Below are 23,564 nucleotides of genomic sequence, written 5' to 3'. Positions count from 1 at the left end.
GCACCTGAACTGGAGGTGGACTATAAGTGTCCTGAGCTGCATATATTTCAATGCTAGAAGTTTCATCAGGAAGTTGGAAAATAATGCTGAAGATGAGGTAGCTGGTTTACAAAAAGAGACAATGTGTAGTGAGGAGAGGCTGTTGATAGGGCAAAATTGCAGTCAACAGGATGAATTACAATGTAAAGTGTAGAAAAAAATCGAAAAGAGTGAATACAGGACTGATTATGTTATATTTGCACCCTGTATACAGAATAAGGTAGATGAACTTGCAACTCAGTTGCATATTGGCAGGTATCATGTTGTAGGCATCACAGAATCATGGCTGAAAGATTATAGCTGGGAGCTTAATGTCCAAAGATACACATTGTATTGAAAGGATAGGCAGAGGGTGACGTTGCTCTGTTGGTAAAAAAACGAAATCAAATCATTAGAAAGAGGTGACATAGAGTCAGAAGTTGTTGAATCATTGTGGATAGAGCTAAGGAATTGCAAGGGTAAAAAGACCCTGATGGGAGTTGTGTACAGACCCCCAAACAGTAGTAAGGATGTGGCCTACAAATTACAAAGGGAGATAGAAAATACATGCCAAAAGGGCAATGTTACAATACTCATGGGGAATTTCAATGTGCAGGTAGATTGGGAAAATCAGGTTGGTGCTGGATTCCAGGAGGGGTAATTTCTAGAGCGCCTACAAGATGGCTTTTTAGAGCAGCTTATAGTTGAACTCACTAGAGGATGAGCTATTGTGGATTGGGTGTTGTACAATGAACCAGAATTGATAAGTGAGCTTAAGGTAAAAGAACCCTACGGAGGAATGATCAGAATATGATCGAATTCACCCTGAAATCTGAGAAGGAGAAGTGAAAGTCAGATGTATTAGTATTACAGTGGAGTAAAGGGAATTATAGAGGCATGAGAGAGGAGTTGGCCATAATTGATGGAAAAGAACACTGGCAGGGATGATGGCAGAGCATTAGTGGCAGCAATTTCTGGAAGCAATTTGAAGGCACAGGATATATACATCTCAAAAAGGAAGAAGTATTCTAAAGGAAAGATGACAACTGTGGCTAACAAGAGAAGTCAAAGCCAACATAAAAGCCAGAGAGGGCGTATAATTGAACAAAAATTAGTGGGAAGTTAGAGTATTGGGAATTTTTTTAAAAAAACAATAGAAAGCAACTGAAGAGTCATTAAGAAGATGAAGATGGAACACAAAAGTCTTGCGAAACCATGGATCTGCGCCTGGAAAGTCTTCACTCTCCAGGGCGCAGGCCTGGGCAAGGTTGTATGGAAGACCAGCAGTTGCCCATGCTGCAAGTCTCCCCTCTCCACGACACCAATGTTGTCCAAGGGAAGGGCATTAGGACTCATACAGCTTGGCACCAGTGTCGTCGCAGAGCAATGTGTGATTAAGTGCCTTGCTCAAGGACACAACACATTCCCTTGGCGGGGGCTCGAACTCATGACCTTCAGGTCGCTTGTCCAATGCCTTAACCACTTGGCCACGTGCCCACACTAACAAAAGTAAGCTAGCCAATAATATGAATGAGGATACCAAAAGGTTCTTCAGATACATAAAGTGTAAAAAGGAGGCACAGGTGGATATTGGACTACTGGAAAACAGTGCTAAAGAGGTAGCAATGGGGGACAATGCAATAGCAGATGACTGAATAAGTATTTTGCATCAGTCTTCACTGTGGAAGACACTAGCAGTATAGTGGAAGTTTCAGGTGTCGGGGGCATGAAGTATGTGAAGTTATCATAACTAGAGAGAAGGTTCTTGGGAAACTGAAAGGACTGAAGGTGGATAAGTCACCTGGTCCAGATGGTCCAGTCCTGACGAAGGGTCTCGGCCTGAAATGTCGACTGCACCTCTTCCTACAGATGCTGCCTGGCCTGCTGCGTTCACCAGCAACTTTGATGTGTGTTGCTTGAATTTCCAGCATCTACAGAATTCCTGTTTTTTTTTTGGTCCAGATGGTGTACACCCCATGGTTCTGAAAGAGGTGGCTGAAGAGATAGTGGAGGCATTACTAATTCTGGAATTGTTCCAGAAGGCTGGAAAATAGCAAATGTCACTCCACTCTTCAAGAAGGGAGAGGGGCAGAAGAAATGAAACAATAGGCCAGTTAGTCTGACCTCAGTGGTTGGGAAGATGTTGGCATTGATTATTAAGAATGAGTTCTCAGGGTACTGGGAGGCAAATGATAAAATAGGCCATAGTCAGCTTTGTTTCCTCAAGGGAAAATCTTGCTTGACAAATCTGTTGGAATTCTTTGAAGAAATAACATGCTGGAAAGACAAAAGAGAATCACTTGATGTTGTGTACTTGGATTTTCAGAAGGCCTTTGGCAAGGTGCCACATGTGAAACTGCTCAAAAAGCTATGAGCCCATGGTATTACAGAAAAGATTCTAGCATGGATAAAGCAGTGGCTGATTGGCAGGAGGCAAAGAGTAGGAATAAAAGGAGCCTTTTCTGGCTGGCTACTGGTGACTAGTGGTGTTCTACAGAGGGTCTGTGTTGGGAACGATTCTTTTTACATTATATGTCAATGATTTGGATGATGGAATTGATGGCTTTGTTGCAAAGTTTGCAGACGATATGAAGATAGGTGGAGGGACACATAGTTTTGAGGAAGTAGAGAGGCTACAGAAAAACTTAGGCAGATTAGGAGAATGGGCAAAGAAATGGCAGATGGAATACAGTGTCGGGAAGTGTATGGTCATGCACTTTGGTAGAAGAAGTGAAAGGGCTGACTATTTCTAAATGCAGAGGAAATACAAAAAAAAACTGAGATGTAAAGGGGCCTGTAGTCCTTGTGCAGGATTCTCTGAAGGTTAACTTGCAGGTTTGAGTCTCTGGTGAGAAAGGCAAATGCAATGTTAGCATTCAATTGAAGAGGACCGGAATATAAAGGCAAGGAGGTAATGTTGAGACTTTTTAAAGCGCTATTGAGGCCTGACTTAAAGTATTGAGAGCAGGTTTGGGCTTCTACCTTAGAAAGGATGTGCTGAAACTGGAGAGGGTTCAGAGGAGGTTCACAAAAATGATTCCAGGATTGAATGGCTTGTTATATGAAGAGCTTTTGATGGCTCTGGGCCTGTATTCACTACAATTCAGAAGAATAAGTTGGGCAGGGGGGCTCATTGAAACCTATCAAATGGTGAAAGGCCTTGATAGAGTGGATGTGGAGAGGATGTTTCCTATCGTGGAAAAGTCTAAGACCAGAGGACACAGCCCAGGATAGAGGGGTGTCCTTTTAGAATGGAGATGAGGAGGAATTTCTTTAGCCAGAGTGGTGAATATGTGGAATTCTTTGCTACAAGTAGCTGTGGAGGTCAAATTTTTAAGTATATTTAATGCAGAAGTTGATCAACTTTTGATTGGTCAGGCCATGTAGGGGTATAGGGAGAAGACAGGAGACTGGGGCTGAGAGGAAAATTGGATCAGCCATAATAAAATGGCAGAGCAGACTTGATGGGCCAAATGGCCTAATTCTGCTCCTATATCTTAAGGTCTTATGGTCTTATTTACATTGAAAAATACAGTGAAATGTGTTATTTGTATCGAGGATGTGCTGAGGCAATCTGCAAATGTCATTATACCTCTGGCGTCAACATTGCATGCCCACAATTTACTAATCCTAATTTGTATGTTTTCGGATGCAAACATGAGGAAATCTGCAGATGCTGGAATTTCAAGCAACATACATAAAAAATGCTGGTGAACGCAGCAGGCCAGGCAGCATCTATAGGAAGAGGTACAGTTGATGTTTGGGGCCGACACCCTTCGTCAGTTCATCCTGACGAAGGATCTCGGCCTGAAGCGTCGATTGTACCTCTTCCTATAGATGCTGCCTGGCCTGCTGCCATCAGCAGCAATTTTTATGTGTGTTGCTTGTATGTTTTTGGATTGTGGGACAAAACCAGAGCACCTGGAGAAAATCCACATGGAGAATATACAATTCCTTTCGGCGGCGATGGGAACTGAACCCTGATATTATAGCTGGCGCTGTAGAGATTTACACCAACTGCTTTCCTACCATGCTGTCCCTCTGAGCACACTTGAAAAGCAACGTCTCCAACAGTGCAGAAGTTCCTTTGTATCCACTGGAGGGTAATTCTATTGTTACCTTCAGGTCCCGGAATGTGATGATAAACATGAAACACCGTGAATAAAAGGCATGCATATTCACTGAAGCACGAATGAGCTGATTTGTCATTCTATGTTGTGTTATTATCATTGAAAATTAATAGTTCTGAAAATGACCAAGGTTCATAGAACCGAACTGACTACCCACTCCTCCAGTCAAGCTGCCTGTGCAGAATCTGTAGGGGCTAGTGTGGCCAGCAGCTGAGGCTTGGCATTACTTGGAACATCAGCCCAGTGTTCCTCAAGGTCGCACAAGGTTAGGTGGAGCTGATTGTTCAAGTGCACATTTCTTTCCAGGTGAAGTCAACCGAGGACATTCTCTAATTGACGAGAAAAGGTCTCATGGTTGTCCAAGCATTAAAAGTATTTAACTTTTAATTATTTTGATTCCAGAATGGAGTCAAACTCAATTAAAGATTTCTGGCATGTCAGGAACTATATCCTCCTGACTCCAGGTGTCCTAATGTGTGTTAAAACCTACGTACATTGAAGAGCAGGAATCTAATTACAAAATGTACACATCACTGGTTTTGAGTGAATGCTAAAATGCAAAGAGAACCTCCTTATTCTTTAATAGGATGCGGATATTTAGAACATAGAACATAGAATAGTACAGCACATTACAGGCCCTTCGGCCCACAATGTTGTGCCGACCCTCAAACCCTGCCTCCCATATAACCCCCCACCTTAGATTCCTCCATATACCTGTCTAGTAGTCTCTTAAACTTCACTCGTGTATCTGCCTCCACCACTGACTCAGGCTGTGCATTTCTGGTTAGTCTAGCCTTTATTACCCTCATTGCTATAGTATCAATGTGACAAGACCAATTAATTTTCAGAAATTGATTGGTAATTTTTTGGCCTCTGTTCTCTAATCTCATCGAAGTTATTGATGCTGTTGGATTCAATATGACCGTCTTCCACTTTTTATCTATATTCTATCCTTTATTCCCTAGAACATAGGAGAATGAGTGGAGATATGATTGAGGTATACAAGAATTATGAGGGCTATAGATAGGGTAAATACAAACAGGCTTTTGCCCACTAAGATTATGTGAGACTAGAATTAGAGGTCATGGGTTAAAAGTGAAAAGTGAAATTCTTAAGTGGAACATGTTTAAGTGTCAAGAGGCATGGATGGCTATGGTCCAGGTGCAGGTTAATGAGACTAGGCAATTTAATAGTTTGGCACGGAACAGATGGATGAAGAGCCTGTTTCTGAGCTGTAGTATTCTATAACTCTATGACTCTGTGATTCTTCTCTAAATTTGAGCACAAGAACAGTTATTAGCACTCAACCATCAAGCTCTGGAACCAGAGGGGATAACTTCACTTGGCCCAACATTGAAATGTTCCCACAACCAATGGACTCACTTCAAGGACTCTTCATCTCATGTTCTCAATATTTATTGCTTATTTATTTATTATTATTATTTCTTTCTTTTTGTGTTTACACAGATTGTTGTCTTTTGCACACTAGGGGTTGAACACTTAAGTTACTGTGATCTTTCATTGATTCTGTTAAGATTATTATTCTTTATGTTTATTGAGTATGCCCACAGAAAATAAATCTCATTTATGGTGACATATATGTACTTATTCACCAAGCCTTAATCACTATTCCCTCCTGTACATGCTGACTCAGGCCTACTGTCTGAAGATACTTCCTTTCAAATTCCAAAATACCCTTATTCATCCCTGTCTCTGAAATCTCCTACCAATTCTGAGTTTTTGTCTATCATCAATTTTAATCTATCATGGCTGGCAATACCTAATCTTCAGAATTCCCACCCTAAACCTTGGTACCTTTCTCTCTCGATGCTTCTTAAATTCTACCTTTCACCAAAATGTTGGATAGTGATTTTTTTTTACGTGTTGCAGTGAGTTTTTTGCTGCATTGAAGATGCAACGTCAATACGCAAACACAAGGAAATCCGCAGATGCTGGAATTTCAAGCAACACATATAAAAATTGCTGGTAAATGCAGCAGGCCAGGCAGCATCTATAGGAAGAGGTACAGTCGACGTTTTGGGCCGAGACCCTTGGTCAGTTCGTCTTGATGAAGGGTCTCGGCCCGAAACATCAACTGTACCTCTTCCTATAGCTGCTGCCCGGCCTGCTGCGTTCACCAGCAACTTTTATGTGTGTTGGCACATCAATAATGGGGTTTTGTGCATAGTTTTTATTTTAGAGGTAATAGTACAGATTGGTATAAACAATTGTAAAACATTTCATCTTTTGTTACGTTTGTACTTCTAGGAATATTTTAAAAATTCTGTAATCCAATGAAATCTGTTGCAGTTAATTTAGCACCTTGACTTGGAAATATATTATTGCTCCTTCAAAATCTTGGAACACTTCCTAACAGCATTGCTGCTATACACAGAATCAGAATCAGAATCAAGTTAATTATCACTGGCATATGTCATGAAATTAATTGTTTTGCAGCAGTACATTGCAATACATAATAATGAGAAAGCTATAGATTACAATAGAAAGTGTATATAAAATTAAATTAAATAAGTAGAAATTTGATGGCAGAGGGGAAGAAGCTGTTCCTGAAATGCTCAGTGTGTGTTTTCTGGCTCCTGAACTTCCTCCTTGATGGTGGCATTGAGAAGAGGGCATATTTTGGGTGATGGGGGTCCTTAATGATGGATACCGCCTCTTCATGCATCACCTTTTGAAGTTTTCTGTGATGCTGAGGAGGCTAGTGCCCATGATGGAGCTGGCTGAGTTTACAACTTTCTGCAGCTATCCCTTACGATTTTTTTTTTAGTTGCCTTCCATTGGATTTTAAAAGCTTTCCAATCCTCCAACTTCCCACTATTTTTTCCTCTATTATACGCCCTCTCTTTTGCTTTTACGTTAGCTTTGACTTCCCTTGTCAGCCATGGTTGCGATATTCTTTCTTTAGAATACTACTTCTTCTTTGGGATGTACCTATCCTGCGCCTTCTAAATTGCTCTTAGAAACTCCAGCTGTTGCTGTTCTACCATCATCCCTGCTAGTGTCTCTTTCCAATCAACTTTGGCCAGTTCCTCTCTCATGCCTCTGTAATTCCCTTTTACTCCATTGAAACACTGGTACATTTGACTTTAGCTTCTCCCTCTCAAATTGTAGGATGAATTCTATCATATTATGATCACTGCCTCCTAAGGGTTCCTCTACACGAAGCTCCCTAATCAAATCCGACTCATTACACAACACTCAATCCAGAGTAGCTGATCCCTGAATGGGCTCAACCACAAGCTGCTCTAAAAACCAATCTCATTGCCATCCTACAAATTATTTATCTTGGGATCCAAAGTCAACACTGACCTGATTTTCCAGATCTGCCTACATATTGAAATGCCTTATGACTATTGTAACATTGCCCTTTAGACGTGCATTTTCTATCTCCCATTGCAATTTGTAGCCCAGATCTTGGCTACTGTTTGGAGGCCTGTATATAACTCCCACCAGATTCGTTTTACCCTTGCAGTTCCTTAACTCATCCACAATGATCCTACATCTTTTAATCCAATGTCACTACTTTCTAATGTTTTAATTTCATTTTTTGCCAACAGAGACAAACCAACCCCTCTGCTTACCTGTCTGTCCTTTCGATGCAATGTGCATGTTTGGATGTTAAGCTCCCAACTATGATCTTCTCTCAACCACGCCTCAGTGATGCCCACAATGTCATACCTGCCAACCTCCAACTGTACAACGAGATCATTTTCTTTATTCTGTATACTACATGCATTCAAACATAACAATTTCAGTAATGTATTTGTGACCTTTTTTGATTTTGTATCCCTGTTACACTGCAACTCATTCCACTGACTCAATTCCTCTATAGTCTGTGTCACTGGTATTGAATGCCACAGATCTGGCCCTCAGCAGACTACAAATCTCTTGGTTCATCCACAGCTTTGGGTTTGGGTATGTCCAGTATGTTCTCAAAGGCACAGAGTCATCCAGATGGGTCTTGATGAAGCTGGTGACAACTGTGGTGTATTCATTCAGACTTAAAGATGAATTCCTGAATATTGCCTAGTCTACCGACTCAAAGCAGTCCTGTAAGCACTCATCCACTTTCCTTGACCATACTACTTTGCTTTTCATCTCTGGTGCTGCGGTCTTTAATCTCTGCCAATATGCTGGGAGGTGAAGTACAGCTGGGTGACTGAACTTCCTGAAGTGTGGGCATGGTATGGGACTGTCAGCGTTCTTGATTGTAGTATAACAGTGGTTAAGTGTGTCAGCTTCTCTGGTTCCACAGGCGATACAATGCTGGCTGCTGTTCAGAGACTTCTTCAAACTGGCCTGGTTGAAATCTCCTGCAGTGATAGGGAAGGCATCAGAGTGTGCTGTTTTGTGAGTGCTGATCATGGTACTCGGTTCCTCAGGTGCTTGTCTGTCATTAGCCTGAGCTGGAATGTACACCGCTACCAGGATGAGGGTGGAAAACTTACTTTACAGATTAAAAACATGGCATTTGACTGCTAGATGTTCCACATTGAGTGAGCAGGTCTGAGACAGAACTGCCACGTTTGTGCATTACAATAAGTTAATCATAAAGCCTACTCCGCCTCTTCTAGCTTTAAGTGACTGAGCTGACCTGCATTTGCGGAGAATAGTGAAGCTATTGGGCTGCAGCAGTGAAATGGTGGGGGATAGCCACGTTTCCATAAAGGAGAGTACACAGCGGTCCCTGATGTCCCTCTGGTACAGCAATCTTGCTCTGAGGTCTTCAGTTTTATTTTCCAGAGATTGCCCATTTGACAGCAGGATAGTCGGGAGTGGTGGAGGGGGCTAAGGCCTCGGAATTTCAATCATACAAGTAGACCTGCGTGCTGTCCCAGCTTTGGTTTTCTTCAAGGGGAACTGCATTCGTGAACCAAATCTGCCATCTGAGGTGTGATAATATTTAGTGTCGATGATCTTTTAAGCACCTTAAAATAATGTTGCTTACTGAAATACCCATGGCTGTGACTGTGGATTTCATCTGTAGTGTCCCAAAAGGGAATATTTGATGATTCCCATCAGAGCTGCACACAGAATCTCCACTTCTCAGTGCCATCTTACCCACACCTCCAGGACTGCAGCAGTACAAGAAGGCGGCTCACCATCACCTTTCCAAGGGCAGCTGGAGGTGGGTAAGGTAGCCATTAGTTACATTCCTTGAATGAATATATTAAATAATAATCATGCTTCTTTTTACATTGCTGAAGTCTGTTTGAGTCTTCCAGATGTCCAGGTGAATACCGAGGCTCTGACAAAAACAGAGAGTTTGTGCAATAAGCAGGTTTTCTGTTTGACTTTGACAAATGCTGTGCAGATAAAGAGCCTTACAGAAATGTACAACCGTATGATATACATGAGTAAAGACTAAAACTGCAATGCTTCACAAAGTGAAATAATTCATTAAGAATTTCACAATATGCAGTTATTGCAACAACGGCCAAAAATTTACATTTTTGCAATCTGTACGCTTCTAGTCTTACCTAGTACAATTATTTCTTTCTAAATTAATCACGTTGAAACAGTTTGCGCACGAGGGTGATAGAACTCAGCTGTGCTCCTCCATGTGCGCTTTGTGTAAGTGGAACTTCACTTGAACGTGTCTGGTGGACCATGCCAAAAGACGCAAGAGATTCTGCAGATGCTGGAAATGTTCAACGACCTGTACTAAATGCTGGAGGAACTCAGCTGGTCAGGCAGCATCTATGGAGGGAAATAAACAGTCAATATTTCGGGCCCAATGAGGGATCTCAGCCTGAAATGTCGATTATTTAATTCCCTCCATAGATGCCGCCTGGCTTGCTGAGTTCCTCCAGCATTTTGTGTGTGTGCTATAGATCCAATCAGGATGATCTTCCTCATATATACAGTATAGTGTAATATGAACCCTAAAGGGCGGGAGGATTCACTTTGTTATTCGATGAAACATAAACAACACTTCTACTCTCTCCCTGTACTTGTTTATTGTAACAATAAACTTTATTGGTAAAATATATGTATAAGGACAAAAAGCACCGTGCATGGCTCTCTGCATTGGTATTGTCATTCAATCTATATGTTCACAGTTTTATTAGTTCTATATGTTTGTAGTTAGGAGGCGGGGTGGAGATAAGTCTCTACAAAAGGGGGCATAAGGTGCTCCTTCCCTCCGCTAGTCCTGCAGGTCACCCCTGGGTGAGGTGTTACAGCTGCTTAGCCGCACACACCCTCCCAATCAGGGTCACGTACAGCGTGGGCGCAGGTGGTGGATGGTCGTTTGAGTATCTGGTGCATATCACAAGTCCTGGTTATGCGACCACTGATGCCAGGCAGACAATCTTTGAAGAGGATTGATAAAGGCTGGGGGAAATCACCCGTCTTGTAAAGACACTGGCCAGAAAAAGGCAATGGCAAGCCACTTCTGTAGAAAAAATTGCCAAGAACATTCCTGTGCCGACATCATATGACACGACACATAATGAACGAACAAACGTTAGTAGTATTGGCATGTTTTGTTTATATACCATCAGTATATAAGGCTCCCTGTGATGATACAAAGTTCAAGTGTATGAGAGGCTTCTATACGAGACTTAGCCTTTCAGTGCCTGGTGTTGGCAGGACTCTAGACTGTAGCCCTTTCCCTCTCTGTATGATAAACTAGTCCAGCAGAAACACAAGGCAAAAGAAAGCTTCTTTCACTCTGTAAATGGGTCAAAGGTCAAAGGTCACTCAGTGAACTCACTTTTATGCCCACAGCTTGACAATGGAATGATTAATATGGAGAGTGATGGGGAGGGGAAGTTTTGTTCCTGGTGATCGCTTGATGACTTACTGTTGCAGAGAAGATAAATTGGATGAGCTGCATATGCAGTACAGTAATCTGCATTGTGTTACCAGAGAGAGAGAGCCTTGGCTGCTTTGATAGAGCCAAATGCATGACTACACAGTGGGAGACACATACTAAGTGAATGATATAGTGCCGGTCGGAGCCAGGAAACACATACTTTTTAAGTGGAAAACTCCCAGTATGCCAAATCAATTGCTGTGGTTAAAGATATTATTAAAAATAATTTCTCTTGGTAAACAAAAGATGTTAAGTGTGAAATGTCTCTGACTTGAGCCACAACCAAGGCAGTTATGGGAATATTGTGATAAGTGATCTTTAGCAAGAGAGTGGTGAACCTATGTAATTCTTTGCCACAGGCAACTGTAGAGGCCAAGTCTTTATGTATATTTAAGGCAGAGGCTGATAGATTCTTGTTTGGCTGGGCATGAAGGGATACGGGGAGAAGGCAGGAGATAGGGACTGACAGGAAAATTGGAACAGCCATCATGCGGAGTAGACTTGATGGGCCAAATGGCCTAATTCTGCTCCTACATCTTATGGTTTTACGGCCTTTTTCAGTGAATATTGTATCTTTAATCTATTGAATTGCATTTGCCTTATAGAGCATGAAAACAGAATAATATTGCACAATTTTAATACTTTTTTGATATTCCAATTATTTAACAGTTTGCATGCTTATGTTGGCCGTAGATCCAGTGGCCACTTTATAAGGTACACCTGTACACCTGCTCGTTAATGCAAATATCTATTTAGTAAATCATGTGGCAGCAACTCAATGCATAAAAGCATGCAGATCTGCTCATGAGGTTAAGTTGTTGTTCAGACTAACCATCAGAAAGGGGAAGAAATAGTAGGGGATAGAGGGTCCAGTGAGATGGAGGAACTGAGCGAAATACATGTTAGTAGGGAAGTGGTGTTAGGTAAATTGAAGGGATTGAAGGCAGATAAATCCCCAGGGCCAGATGGTCTGCATCCCAGGGTGCTTAAGGAAGTAGCCCAAGAAATAGTGGATGCATTAGTGATAATTTTTCAAAACTCGTTAGATTCTGGACTAGTTCCTGAGGATTGGAGGGTGGCTAATGTAACTCCACTTTTTAAAAAAGGAGGGAGAGAGAAACCGGGGAATTATAGACCGGTTAGCCTAACGTCGGTGGTGGGGAAACTGCTGGAGTCAGTTATCAAAGATGTGATAACAGCACATTTGGAAAGCGGTGAAATGATCGGACAAAGTCAGCATGGATTTGTGAAAGGAAAATCATGTCTGATGAATCTCATAGAATTTTTTGAGGATGTAACTAGTAGAGTGGATAGGGGAGAACCAGTGGATGTGGTATATTTGGATTTTCAGAAGGCTTTTGACAAGGTCCCACACAGGAGATTAGTGTGCAAACTTAAAGCACACGGTATTGGGGGTAAGGTATTGGTGTGGGTGGAGAGTTGGTTAGCAGACAGGAAGCAAAGAGTGGGAATAAATGGGACCTTTTCAGAATGGCAGGCGGTGACTAGTGGGGTACCGCAAGGCTCAGTGCTGGGACCCCAGTTGTTTACAATATATATTAATGACTTGGATGAGGGAATTAAATGCAGCATCTCCAAGTTTGCGGATGACACGAAGCTGGGTGGCAGTGTTAGCTGTGAGGAGGATGCTAAGAGGATGCAGGGTGACTTGGATAGGTTGAGTGAGTGGGCAAATTCATGGCAGATGCAATTTAATGTGGATAAATGTGAAGTTATCCACTTTGGTGGCAAAAATAGGAAAACAGATTATTATCTGAATGGTGGCCGATTAGGAAAAGGGGAGGTGCAACGAGACCTGGGTGTCATTATACACCAGTCATTGAAAGTGGGCATGCAGGTACAGCAGGCGGTGAAAAAGGCGAATGGTATGCTGGCATTTATAGCGAGAAGATTCGAGTACAGGAGCAGGGAGGTACTACTGCAGTTGTACAACGCCTTGGTGAGACCACACCTGGAGTATTGTGTGCAGTTTTGGTCCCCTAATCTGAGGAAAGACATCCTTGCCATAGAGGGAGTACAAAGAAGGTTCACCAGATTGATTCCTGGGATGGCAGGACTTTCATATGAAGAAAGACTGGATGAACTGGGCTTGTACTCGTTGGAATTTAGAAGATTGAGGGGGGATCTGGTTGAAACGTATAAGATCCTAAAGGGATTGGACAGGCTAGATGCAGGAAGATTGTTCCCGATGTTGGGGAAGTCCAGAACGAGGGGCCACAGTTTGAGGATAGAGGGGAAGCCTTTTAGGACCGAGATTAGGAAAAACTTCTTCACACAGAGAGTGGTGAATCTGTGGAATTCTCTGCCACAGGAAACAGTTGCGGCCAGTTCTTTGGCTATATTTAAGAGGGAGTTAGATATGGCCCTTGTGGCTATGGGGGTTGGGAGGTATGGAGGGAAGGCTGGGGCGGGGTTCTGAGTTGGATGATCAGCCATGATAATAAATGGCGGTGCAGGCTCAAAGGGCCGAATGGCCTACTCCTGCACCTATTTTCTATGTTTCTAATTGACTTTGACCATGGAATGATTGTTGGTGCCAGACAGGGTGGCTTGAGTATCTTACAAACTGCTGATCTCCTGGGATTTTCATGCACAACAGTCTCTGAAGTTTACAGAGAAAGGTTTGGAAAACAAACAAAAAAAAAACACATCCAGTGAGTGGCAGTTCTGTGTGTGAAAACATCTTGTTAATGAGAGGTCAGAGGAGAATGGCCAGACTGGTTCAAGCTGATAGGAAGGTGATAGTAACTCAAATAGCCACCTATTACAACAGTGGTGTGCCGAAGAGCATCTCGCAATGCACAACATGTTGAATCTTGAAGTGGATGGGCTACGGCAGTAGAACAACACACCGGGCTCCACTACTGTACCTAATAAAGTGGCCTCCGACTGTATGTCTTTTGTTCCAGCCTGAACTGAAGTTGCTTCTGTGTTTCCTGTGAGCTCCATCAAGTGAATCATTCTAACTCTGAGCCAGATGAAGAGAACTGAAAGATCTTTTCACATGGAACCTTAACTGCCAAATCATCTGGATCGGAACCAGGGCTCCAACTGTGAATGGCATGCTTGAGACAGTTCCCAGAACTCCTGCCTCCACATCACAGATGTTCTGTAACAGAGTACATGGTAGGAATTTCATAAATATACAGACAATTTATCCCACAAGTGACAGGTAACTGCATAATTCAAGACTGAAGAGATGAAGGTCATAAAATTCCATGCGCTCATGTGATAAATTCTCCACAATGCATAATATAGAAACAAAAACATTACAGCATGACACAAACGACAGGAATTCTGCAGATGCTGGAAATTCAAGCAACACACATCAAAGTTGCTGGTGAACGCAGCAGGCCAAGCAGCATCTGTAGGAAAGGGTGCAGTCGACGTTTCAGGCCGAGACCCTTCGTCAGGACGGGTGTCAGGACAGCATGACACAGGCCCTTCTGCCTACAATTTTGTTGTTGACCTTTCAAATCAATACATGAGGTTCTTCTTACTTTCTTTCAGGATTACTGTTAGTATATAGTACTTCGTAGCACATTATTAAATGAAGGCCTGTCACCTTCTTCAAAAATATTTCCTTTACCAATGCAAAGATCCAATTAGCAGAGTGTAAAGTTATAAAATACAGTGAATAGACATAATTAAATATTTTAATTGAATTGAAAGCTGTTAAATCCCTAGGTTTTGTAAGAGGTCGGCATGGAGATAGTGGAAGGACCAGTTGTCATTTTCCAAAAATCCATTAAGTGTAGGCTGGAACTTGGCAAAATTAATTCTGCTATTTAAAGAGGGAGAAAGAAACTGTGAAATATAGAGCAGTTAGTCTAGCATCAGTGGTAGGAAAAATTACCCTTTTATTCCTAAGTAACACACAGACACAATGCTGGAGGCACTCAGCAGGCCAGGCAGCATCTATGGAGGGCAATAAATAGTTGATGTTTTGGGCCAAGACCTTTGATCAGGATTGGAAAGGAAGGGAGAAGATGCCAGAATAAGAAAGAAGGGGGACAAGCTGGAAGATGATAGGTGGAACCAGGTAAGATGATAGGTAGGTGGGTAGGGGAGGTGGGATGAAGTGAGAAGCTGGGATGTGATCGGTGGAAGAGGTGAGGGGCTGTAGAAGGAGTCTGATAGGAGAGAACAATGACCATGACTAAAAGGAAAGGAGGAGGGCCACTTGAGGGAGGTGATAAGAAGGTGTGGAGAAACGATGGGGCAAGGAAGGAAAAAGAGAGGAGAGGAGGGGGTAGAAACTTCTATCCCTCTGCACTGTTATCCAGTGCTCTTTCTGTGCTGGTATGTTGCCTCCAATGTGCACCGATTTTTTAAATCACCTTATTGAAAGCTTCAGAAAATCTAAGTGGCCACATTTACTGGTGTTCCCCCATGGTCTTTTCTGCCAGCTACGACCTCAAAACACTCTGACAGGTTTGTCAAATGTTACTTCCTTTCCATAAATCCACGATGACTACCCAATCCTGCTGTCACTTTCTAAATGCTCCATCACCAACTTCCTAAAGAACTCAGGTATTTGAATTTGACATGGTTAACAGAGCTTAGAAATGGAAGAGTAAGTTTTGGGTTGGAAGTCTGTGACTACCGGAGAGCTGTGGGGATCCGTGCTAGGGGTCAAGCTGTCAGCAATGTAAACTCATGGCCATTGCATTAAGTACACCTATACACCTGCTCGTTAATGCAAACATCTAATCAGCCAATCATGTGGCAGCAATTCAATGTATAGGAACATTCAGACATAGTTAGGAGGTTAATTTGTTGCTCAGACCAAACATCAGAATGGGGAAGAAGTATGATCTAAGAGACTTTCACTTTGGAAAGATTGTTGATGCCAGACAGAGTGGTTTGAGCGTCTCACAAGCTGCTGACCTCCTGGGATTTTCACGCAACTGACTCTACAATTTACAGAGTATGGTGCATAAAATGAAAAAAGATTCAGGGAGTGGCATTTCTGTAAATGAAAATGCTTTGTTAATGAGAGAGGTCAAAGGAGTATTGCCAGACTGGTTCAAGCTGACAGGAAGGTGGCAGTAACTCAAATAACCACACGTTACAACAGTGGTTTGCAGAAGAGCATCTCTGAATGCACAACACATCGAATCTTGGACTGAATGGGCTGCAGCAGGAGAAGACCACCAACATACATTCAGTAGTCACTTTATTAGGTACAAGGGATATTTTGCATGAGAGAATCAAGTATGATTTATCTAATCCTGCAGATTAGGCAAAATTGATGCCAGAGTGGCTTATGAACAGGAAGCAGAAGTTCCTCAGTGGGAACGAGACAGGTTAGGTCAACAAGTGAAGACTTGGCAGATGGGATATAAATGTGGAAAAATGTGAGCTCATCAATTTTGGAAGTAAAAATAGAAACGTAGCGTACCTTATTAAAATAGTGAGAATTTGGAAGATGTTGGTGTGGACAGGGAGCTGGATGTCCATGTGCACAAAGCGCTGAAAGATAAAATGCAGATACAACAGGTACTTAAGAAACCATGTGGTACATTGGCTTTGATTGGGAGAGAACTTGACTACAAGAATAAGGATATTCTACAAATCCCTGATGTTTCAATTGTAAATAATTATAAAGAAATTATGATTATTAGAAAGCAATGTAGGAAGTTTGGTTAAATAAGTTAATGGTTTAGGGTTCTATAGCTTAAATGGGCTTCTATTTCTCTTTACTGCAGCAAGATTTAGAAAGATCAAAATGGAGAAGTTAGCAACATGGAGTCTGCTCCAAAGGACAGAATGTTCATTGGTAATCATTCAAAATTTGAATACCGTTACAGTGCTTTCCCCATGTTCATTCATCCCTTTAGCTCAAAGTACAATATTTAACTCCCTCTTGAATATCGAGTCATATAATCACAGTCATAGACTTAACCAGCGTGGAAGCAGGCCTTTCGGCCCAAGTCATCCATTCTAGCCAAAGTTCCTACATGAGCTAATCACATTTCCATTCAATTCAAATCAAATTCAAATTCAAAGTATACAGTTATTATCAGAGTATGTATGCAGTATACAACCCTGAAATTCGTCTTCCCCGCAGACAGCACAAAACAAGGAACTGCATTCCTGCAGGGGTTCCCAAACTGGGGTCCACGGACCTCTAGCTTAATGGTATTTGTCCATGGCATAAAAATAAATGGGAACCCCTGCATCTTAACTTATCCTACAAGGATTTTTGAATCATAGAGTCATAGAGTAGTTTTTAGGGACATCCTTCCTAAGTGGGATGAACAAAATTGTATACAGTAGTCCAAATGTAGCCTTATTAACCTCTTGAACTTCCTTCAGCTGCCCCTGTAGTCTCCTGTCCCTCTACATATTGTTAACCAGGGGATCTTTTTTCCCTCATTTCACCAGCAGGATTAGGCGACCTGTTTACTGTTCTTCGGATGTTGTTGATGTCATGCCTCAGAGAGTTGCCAGCAGAGGGGGGTAGCTCACACTCTAACTTCCCCCGGGATGTTTGTGAAACACATTGATCTGCAAGCAGCAGCGGTTACATGTTTTGATTCCAGAGCTGGGGGGGGGTGGGAGACCCAAGGATTTTTGATCACACGTGGCAGGATATCACATGCTTGATGAGGTGCATGTGGCTGATGATCTAAATCCCGGAGTAACTGAACAGCTGTGGATGGCACGTCTGCAGTGGTTGCATAATTAATTCTGCATTATTGTGGGTTAGCCAGGGGATAAGGGTGATTGTAGCAAATGGCTCAGAGAGGAGGAAAATCACTGAAAACATTAAAACTGTTAATTATGAGGATGGGGGCAAAGGTTGAAGAAGCAAGAGAGGTGTGTCAGAGCATAGTAGGGAGCAGAGAGAGAACAGACGTGGCTAGTTTTACTAATTGGCCCTTTGCCTGCAGGTATATTCTTTAGCAAGACAGTGGATCAGAAAACTCTCAGTATGCTGTGTTTAAGCCAGTAGCTCACAGTCATCCCAAATTCAGGAGATCCATTGCTCCAACTGGATGCTGAACATGGAAATTTACTGCTGGTAGATTTCCATAGTTACTTCATAACTAATTTACCTTTAGTTGGTTATGAAGAGGATCATATGTAAAGGATATGCATTGAACAGTAAGGATGGTAACAGCACTGAAGATTGGCTCTCTGCAGCTGATTCGAGTACCGTGCCCTTTCACTGTACCCTGCATTTTCATTTTCCTTTCAGCTACTAATCTGCCTCCCTTCCAAGTGTCCATTTTGATTCTGCCTCTATAACCATTCCAAGTGCTGACCATTCAGTTCAGACTGCTCAGTATTTTGGAAAAACAACTTTGCCTCTGCTCTTTGCCTGCTAAAACTGACAGTATCTGCATTGACAGCATGGCCCTAATCCCTGGAACCATTTCAGCAAAACTTTCTCAAACCTCCAAGCATGATCACCAGAACATCTGCCACATCTGTTCCAAAGATGAAGCTTTCCACTCAAGGACATCAGAGATAAAGCTTCCTTGGTCACCCCACCGGCCTCCAGAAAGTTTATAATCATTTCCAGAGGACCACAATATTAAAGCAAGGATGTAATGCTGAGGGTTTATAAGGCATTGGTCAAACTGCATTTGGAGTATTGGGAGCAGTTTTGGATCCAATTTCTAAGAAAGAATGCACTAGCATTGCAGAAGGTCCAGAGGAGATGTACGAGATGATCCCTGGAATGAAAGGATTAATATATTATGACTCTGGGTCTGTATTTGCTGGAGTTTAGAAGAATGAAGGGGATCCCATTAAAACCGATCAAACCTATCAACCTATCAGTGCTTAACCCACTGCTCTACTCTCTGTATACACACGACTGTGTGGCTAGGCATAGCTCAAACACCATCTACAAATTTGCTGATGAATCAACCATTGTTGGTAGAATCTCAGATGGTTACGAGAGGGCGTACAGGAGTGAGATATGCCAACTAGTGGAATGGTGCCACAGCAACAACCTGGCACTCAACGTCAGTAAGACAAAAGAGCTGATTGTGGGCTTCAGGAAAGGTAAGACGAAGGAACACATACCAATCCTCATAGAGGGATCAGAAGTGGAGAAAGTGAGCAGCTTCAAGTTCCTGGGTGTCAAGATCTCTGAGCTTATAACCTGGTCCCAACACATTGATGTAGTCATAAAGAAGGCGAGACAGTGGCTATACTTTATTAGGAGTTTGAAGTGATTTGGCCCGTCAACAAATACGCTCAAAAACTTCAATAGTTGTACTGTGGAGAGCATTCTGACAGGCTGCATCACTGTCTGGTATGGAGGGGCTACTGCACAGGACCGAAGGAAGCTGCAGAAGGTTGTAAATCTAGTCAACTCCATCTTGGGTACTAGCCTACAAAATATCCAGGACATCTTTAGGAAGCGGAGTCTCAGAAAGGCAGCATCCATTATTAAAGACCTCCAGCACCCAGGGCATGCACTTTTCTCACTGTTACCATCAGGTAGGAGATACAGAAGCCTGAAGGCACACACTCAGCGATTCAGGAACAGCTTCTTCCCCTCTGCCATCCAATTCCTGAATGGACATTGAAGCTTTGGACACTACCTCACTTTTTTTTAATATACAGTATTTCTGTTTTTGCACATTTTTTAATAACCTATTTTGATTTACTTGTTTATTTATTATGTTTTATTTTATTTATTTTTTTCTCTCTCTCTGCTAGATTATGTATTGCATTGAACTGCTGCTGCTAAGTTAACAAATTTCACGTCACATGCCAGTGATAATAAACCTGATTCTGAAATATTGAAAGGCCTAGAAAGAGCGGACATGTTTAGATTGTTTCCAATAGTGGGAGAGTCTAGGACCAGAAGGCACAGAATAGAAGGGTGTCTCTTTAGAACAGAAATGAGAAGAATTTCTTTAGTTAGAGAGTGTTAAATCTGTGGAATTCATTACTGTGTTCAGCTGTGATAGACCAGTCTTTGGGTATATTTAAAGTGGAAGTTGATAGGGTGTCAAATGTTACAGGGGAAGGCAGGGGAATGGGGTTGAGAGGGAAAATAAATCAGCCATGACAGAAAGCCAGAGCAGACCTGATGGATTGATTGGTCTAATTCTGCTCCTATGTGTTTTGGTCTTATGGGCACATCAAGTACAGCAGCCCCTACTATTTCTGCTCGCTGGTGATCCCGTCACCAGTCACATCATCCCCTCTCCACTTCCTTCTGCTTTCCACAGGGACCTCTTGTTCCATGCCTCTCCAGTTCCACCCATCCCAACTGTCCCGAGGTACTTTCTCGTGCAGCCATAGGAGGTGCAGCACCTGTCTCTACACCTCCTTCTTCTCCACCATCCAGGGGTCGAATCGGCTGTCCCTGGTGAGGCCGAGGTTTTCATGCACCTCTTCCAACCTTGTCTACTGCATCTGATGCTCTTCATGTGGCACGTCCTATGATTAGGCGAGACCATATGCAGGCCGGCTGACCATTTTGCCAAGGCACCTGCACTCTGTTCATATTGTCCATCTTGAGCTCCCGGTTGCAAATTATTTCAACTCCCATCCTCATGCCTACACTAATTTGTCTGTCCTTCGCCTCCTGCTCTGTCAGGGTCATTAACATCCATCTGAGGTGGGTGGAGGAATGTTCAGGGGAGATGCCAAAGAGGTAGGTTTCCCACAGAGAGTGGCAGATACCTGTAATGCACTGCAGGGAGAGGTAGTAGAGGTGGAGCCAATAGGGACATATAAGATACTCTTAATTGGGCGCAATGATGTCTGTAAAATGGAGAATTATAGGTTGTGTAGCAGGGAAACATTAGATTGATCATTGAGTGAGTTTATATAGGTCAGCACAGCATCATGGGCTGAAGGGCCAGTACTGAGATGTATTGTTCTATATTCTACATTCATATGTAAACGAGAGGAATAGCACTTGATATTCCACCCACGTAGTCTACAACCAACCAAGCATGAACATGGAACTCTCAAGCTGATTTCCAACATTGAAGCTCAAAGCCTGAAAGTTGACCAGATGTACAAAAGTTGAAGCCAGATGGAGCCTGGCGACTGGAAACTGGAGGCTCAGAGGTCTGTCCCAGAGGCGGAGGACTGTCTGTGTGAGTGGGAGGCTGGGAGGGAGGAAAGGGACTTACTTCGCTGATGCTTTGTTGCTTGTTGTGTCTTACTTGGTGTCCACATTTCCAAGGATCTCACCTGGTCCCTGAACTCCTCCATCCTGATCAAAAAGGCGCAACAGCACCTTTATTTCCTGCGGAGCATGAAGAAAGCTCACCTCTGTCCCAGGATACTGACAGACTTTTACCGCTGTACCATTGAGCGCATACTCAGCAACTGCATCTCAGTGTGGTATGGTAATTGCCCGTATCGGACTGCAAAGCACTCCAGCGTGTGGTGAAAACTGTCCAGCGGATTATCGGCACCCAATTGCCTACCATTGAGAATATCTACCATAAACGCTGCCTGGGCAGGGTGAAAAACATTATCAAGGATGCATCTCACCCTAACCATGGTCTTTTTACTCTCTTCCTATCCAGTAGGTACTACAGGAGCCTCCACTCCCGCACCAGTAGGCACAGAAGAGCTTCTTCCCTGGGGCTGTGACACTGCTGAACCTCTCATCACAGCGCTAAGCAGTATTGCATCTGTATTGTACTGTCTCAGTACTTTTATATTTGGGTGCTGTAGCACTTTTTTATTCGCAGTTATTTTGTAAATAACACTATTCTTTGCATTTCTGGTCAGATGCTAAATGCATTTCATTGGCTTTGTATCTGTACTCGATACAATGACAATAAAGTTGAATCTAATCTAATCTAATCTAACATTGTTTTATTCTGCGTTGTTCCGAGCCTGCGGCACACAACCTTATGTACCTGCCATCTTTAGTCCACATTCCAAAGAACCTTTCGAGCATGGCTTGGGCTCTCCAGCCATTCATGTACCCGCAGACCGGTCCAGCCCCTATATATCGCAGATAACTAGCGTGGTTCTCACTACTACACGATGAACGAACCAATGACTCTGTGTGGTTCTGCCAAGCATTGTGGGCATGCTATGTTAGTAATGGATCATGTGGCAACACTTGCAGGCTGCCCCCAGCATATCCTTAGGTTGTGCTGGTTGATAAGACAAATTATACATCTCACTGTACGTTTGGATGTGCACATGCTAAATGAATGTGAATCTGGGTAACCTGCTCTCCCTCTGTTCCTTTTTCTCTCCTACTGATTCACCTTTTGCTCACACACTTTTTTTCAGATACTCCAGCCTTCTGTACTCAGCTTCTTTTCTCTCCCCCACCTGGTTCCATCTGTTCACTGCCAACCCTGCCCCCCCCCCCCCCACCACTCACTGCCTTCCTTTCTTATCATCATCTATAATCTGCAGCCCTTTGGTGTCTCCACCAATCACTTCCCAGCCTCTGTCACTGTCTCCACCTTTCCCTACCCCACCTTGTTCCATCTGCCCACCAACCCCTTGCCCCCACCTAGATCCACCTATCTATTTCCTCCCCCTCCCCCCCTCACCTCTTGATACCAACTATCTCCTCTCTGTGCTCTCAATCCTGAAACAGGGTCCTGACCCGAATCATCGACCACCCCTTTGCCTCCACAGATGCTAGGTTCCTCCAGTAGTGTGTGGTATTTTTTTCCAATTGGAGGTTAACCAGTGTCTATAACTAACCTCCCTGCCTTAGTAACGTATCATCATACCTCTCTGTTTTAATATGATATTTTTAAAGACCAAAATCCTATTTGTTTAATCTATTCCATCTCTTTAGAACTCTACCAACTTCCTTTATCCACATCCAGAAATCCTTTAAAGTTGCTGTGCAAATACATAGGATTGTTAAGAAGGCCTTCATTAGTCGAGTACTGTGTTCAAGAGCCACAAGATAATCCTCACTTGGAGTACCGTGGGCAGTTTTGGTCTCCTTATTTAAGAAAGGGTGTGCTGACGTTGGAGAGGGTACAGAGAAGATTCGCTAGAATGATTCCGGGAATGAGAGGGTTAACATATGAGGAATGTTTGTCCGCTCTTGGACTGTTGGACTGTATTCCTTGGAGTTTCGAAGAATGAGGGGAGTCCTCATAGAAACATTTCGAATGTTGAAAGGCATGGACAGAGTGGATGTGGCTAAGTTGTTTCCCATGATGGGGGGGTCTAGTACGAGAGGGCATGACTTAAAGATTGAAGGGCACCCATTCAGAACAGAAATGCGAAGAAATTGTTTTAGCCAGAGGGTGGTGAATCTATGGAATTTGTTGCCACGGGCGGCAGTGGAGGCCAAGTCATTGGGTGTATTTAAGGCAGAGATTGATAGGTATCTGAGTAGCCAGGGCATCAAAGATTATGGTGAGAAGGTGGGTGAGTGGGACTAAATGGGAGAATGGATCAGCTCATGATAAAATGGCGGAGCAGACTCGATGGGCCGAATGGCTGACTTCTGCTCCTTTGTCTTATGGTCTAAGATAATGTTGCAGCTCTATAAAACCATGGTTAGACCACACTTGGAATAATGTGTTCAGTTCTGGTCACCTCATTATAGGAAGGGCGTAGAAGCTTTA

This window comes from Mobula birostris, chromosome 4, assembly GCF_030028105.1.
Source record: "Mobula birostris isolate sMobBir1 chromosome 4, sMobBir1.hap1, whole genome shotgun sequence".
NCBI classification, from domain to species: domain Eukaryota; kingdom Metazoa; phylum Chordata; class Chondrichthyes; order Myliobatiformes; family Myliobatidae; genus Mobula; species Mobula birostris.
Note: the sequence above shows the minus strand (reverse complement) of the source record.